At 38.7% G+C, this 4,190-nt stretch overlaps 1 non-coding gene across 1 annotated transcript; it reads right to left on the minus strand.

Annotated features, from left to right (window-relative positions):
• Nucleotides 1–4,117: 4,117 nt before the first annotated feature.
• Nucleotides 4,118–4,190, minus strand: Trnat-ugu (transfer RNA threonine (anticodon UGU)). The gene has a single exon. It is a non-coding gene; the product is annotated as a tRNA-Thr (tRNA).

Here is a 4,190-nt window from a genome sequence, read left to right on the forward strand (position 1 = left end):
ATGCGGCCATTTTGGCCGCCTCCGGCCGAGTCCATCATAAAATGGCTCAAAAGCTAGAGCACCAGCCACAGAATTACATTTACACAGTTTTATACGAAGCACAAATGTATATGTTAATACAATGCAACAATTTGGATTATATACCCAAACGTAAAGGTTGACTTACGATTGAACTTTGTGATCAACGAAATCGCCGTCCATTCACATCCTAAACCTTGGTTTACAAGACCAGTGCTCTAATCCACTGAGCCTATGGAGGCGATATAAAACAACTTCGACAGCTGTTATAGCTGATCGTTTTATACAACAGATAACAATCGTTTGATACCGTGTCAAAACTCCAGTTAATTATGTCGCTAAAAAATCTGCACTAGAAATATATTTTGCCCCATGCATTATAATTTTATTAAATCTGTCTTCACATTTCAGTATTTATCGCAAATCCTATCCTGGTTTTTAGGACATTCAAAAAGTCCTAAATATAGGTCAAAATAAGAATTGTTTTTTATCTTTGCATATAACAAAAATATGTTTGATTGAATAAATTTGTTGATTTGTAAACCATGTGTTCGTGAGAAAAAAACCCGGAATGTTTGCACGTGCATTCAATTAATATACCGTAACAATCCAAACTATATTCACAAATACAGGTAAATCTGTAGGCATGCAAACAGACAATGATGCTCCAAAAGAAAGCAAAAATATCTCCTTTACATAGAAAGATTTGTCAACCTGTCTGCCACAGATAGAAAAAAGATGAAATACCAGGAGGAAAGCCAAATGGGAAAAGTGCTAGTTTGCTATTGGCTATATTTGAACTTACGTCCGTATAGAAAAAATACTATAATTGTTATATGCTATATCAGTTATTGTTTTGAAATCTTGTATAAAAACAGATAACAACTGATTGATACCGAGTCAAAGTAAATATCACCGTGTAAAGCTATACGTTATATTTGACAAGTGTCAAACAATGTTGGAAAGTCAATGTGTTTGGGAGGGCGACATCATATTGGAAACGAAAACAATTGTTATTGTTCCGCCATAAACCCTCCATCCTCGATATTCCAGGGGTTCCGATCACTTACGATCTCTACACCCCTGGACTATCTCATAGTGAAATTGAAGGCAGCTCAGCTCTGAAAATATTTGACCAATCACAGACCAGCAAAGATTTCCTTTGAGGACTTCAGAGATAACAACGCCTAACTTCAAGCCACACAGTCAACCACAGTGTGTCTTATACGGTTCTTTTGATGTACAATCAAAGGACTAAATTACCTGTTCTGTTCTGTTGCCTCCAGTTTTACGATGAGATAGTCCAGGGGGTGTAGAGATCGTAAGTGATCGGAACCCCTGGAGTATCGAGGATGTAAACCCTCTAAAAACGTAACAATCAACCCTACCCTCAACATCAGTGACAGGTAAATATTTAGATAGACGAGTTAGTGAAGTCGACTACAATTTTTTGTGCGAAAATAATTGTTGTCCATGCTCCCAAAGATTACAAGAAAAAAATTGCCTGTAACTGGTTGTCGCCGTGGAACAGAAGCACGCCTCACTATCCCCAAGCATCAATATTCCAGAAGTGCAGTGTATTTGTATAAAAATAATTTCTCTGAAGCCCACAGTGAGGATCGAATTCATGTCCCCTTGTTTACAAAAACCAGTGACTCCTAACCATTGAGCTATGGAGTTGATATGGACACCATTTTTTCAACAGATAAAAATTGATTGATAAGGTTAAACATTTAATCCAGATAACTTCACAGTTGGTATTTCCGCCAAAACTAATTCCTGATTATTCCTTTCTGATTAGAGTTTGATTAACCACTTTTAGATCAAATTAAGATAAAGTGTTTATGATCTTTTCGTATCACAAATAAATATATGTTTTTTCTCGGTATACGTATTGATAGTTCGCCATATGCTCAGCAGAAAGGGAGTGGGGCGACTGGTTCGCCAGTTGTCAGTATTATGTTACCAGGCGGGGTGTGTTGTTTGGTGATAAAGTACTTAATGAGAGCAAAAGTTCCACTATACAAGAAGACACAACATGAATAGTATCGCTGTCTTCTAGAACACGCACCTCGCATTTCACACTCACACATCCACGGGAGGCCATCCGTAAATATACCTGTATGGTCCGAGAACGAAATAATGCCCCATTTACCAATGATGAAATTCCAATCTTTTTTCATTTTCCAGGATCTTTACTAGGAATGTATGATCTATTCTGGGTAGATATTGATTTAGTCCGCTAAACCTGCCTATATTATTAGGCTTTTTAAAAAATTTTTTTTGCCTAATATATAGTCAGCTCGCGGACCTCTTAAAAATGTGAAATCGTAGGCCAGATTTGGCCTACGCTACGTCAGCGGTATATATTTCTAATATATCGTCCATGCAATGCCGGGAAAACGTACACATACCTTTATATTGGGATCTTATGTACTCCACTGCCACCATGTTACATCTCATTTATGAAATTAAACAACTCTGCACAATGAAATACTTCCGACACCCCTTCTTATTTCACACATTTGTAATGGCCGCCGTATACACATTTAGTAGAGCAAACGGCAGCCAATCAACTTCGCTTCCGGTTTTATTTAAAAAAAAACACGTGTAGTTGAAAGATAAACACAATTCAACTGTGTATATGCTACATGTATATGCAACGTGAATATCGCGAAAGTGATGCGGTACCAGCAATAGTCGTGTTCAATTTGAATATTTGACAACATGTCGTGTATATCGACCATAATTTCACTATAAAAACTCTAACTGGCTAGCATTTTGTTTATCTTTCAACTACACGTGGTTTTTTTAAAAATAAAACCGGAAGCGAAGTTGATTGGCAACTAGGGGCATAATGTCTGGGAAGTTGCTTGGCAGAGTGTTACTGGATGGAGAGGCACATTCCCGTGTGAACAGATCCTGAAGAGACCAGATTGCTAACCTACATTTTGGAGCAGTCGATGGAATAGACATCCGACGAACTCTGAAGGTAGGGCATTGAAATAGAATCTGCTGTCCCTTTGAAAGATTGCAAAAGGTGAGTAAATTGAGGACTTGATCTTCTTCTAACGTCTCCCTTAACATCGCTCACCGTTAGCCTTTAGTTGTGGACTCGTCTTTGGATCGGGCTATGAGTTCTATCCCTTTGCCAAAACACACCTTAGTCTATAAAAGTGACAATGCTTCTCTTGCTTTGCGGTCAGACTGGTAATCCTGTCTCGGCGAGGCTTTCCTCGCCCAGGCGAGCGGTCAGACTGGTAATCCTGTCTCGGCGAGGCTTACCTCGCACAGGCGAGCGCTCAACTCGTGGCCAAAATTGTAGTGGTGTTCAAGGAGACGCTAGGAACAAAAAAGTCAGTTAAGATTGATAGAAAATTAAAATATCTGACAAGGTTTCATCCCAAAATATGTAAAATACGAGCAAATAAAACACTTCAATATACATTAGATATTACACGCACATGTACACGTGTGTGCCATCGGTAGTTTCATTATGGAAGCGTCACTCGTTTGGGACAGGTGGTCACGTGCACGTGATCAGTCGAGTACTTCGGGTACGATAGTATACGTGGAGATATGTTGACGGGTTATTATTAGGTTTTCTATTCATTGGTGTGGAAAGTTCAATTTGTGAAACATCTAAATAACAGCTCAGAAGAGTTGACATGTTTGCTTGCTAAAACAAGCCCTACACATATTTACAGGTAAGGAGTTTGCTTATGTATCAGTTGGTGATACACAGTGAAAATCTGTTAGGTATGTGTCGATTCACGCAATTTATATAGGGGTCGGTGGTCGTATTGTATCCAAGCAGAGTTCAAACAAAATGGCGTCTGCCCGTCCTAACGCAAGGGGCTGTCAAAGAAACGAATTTTGAAAAAAAAAAGATCTCTAGTGTATATTTATTAACTTGCATTGTCATCTTTTAATTCAGGGAAATTGTTCGTTTTCCATTGGCTATATTTGACCTTACGTCGTACAAAATATATCTCATTATCATGGCAGTCATTGTCATGGAAACAAAAGACGCTCACTGAACTTCCTGAACTCTACCAAAGCCAGAATGAAGTTATTGGTATAAAAAATATACAAATCAAGCCCCCAGTGAGGATCGAACTCACGACCCCTGGTTTACAAGACCAGTGCTCTAACCACTGAGCTATGGAGGC

The sequence above is a fragment of the Argopecten irradians genome, unplaced genomic scaffold, assembly GCF_041381155.1.
Source record: "Argopecten irradians isolate NY unplaced genomic scaffold, Ai_NY scaffold_0359, whole genome shotgun sequence".
NCBI classification, from domain to species: Eukaryota; Metazoa; Mollusca; class Bivalvia; order Pectinida; family Pectinidae; genus Argopecten; species Argopecten irradians.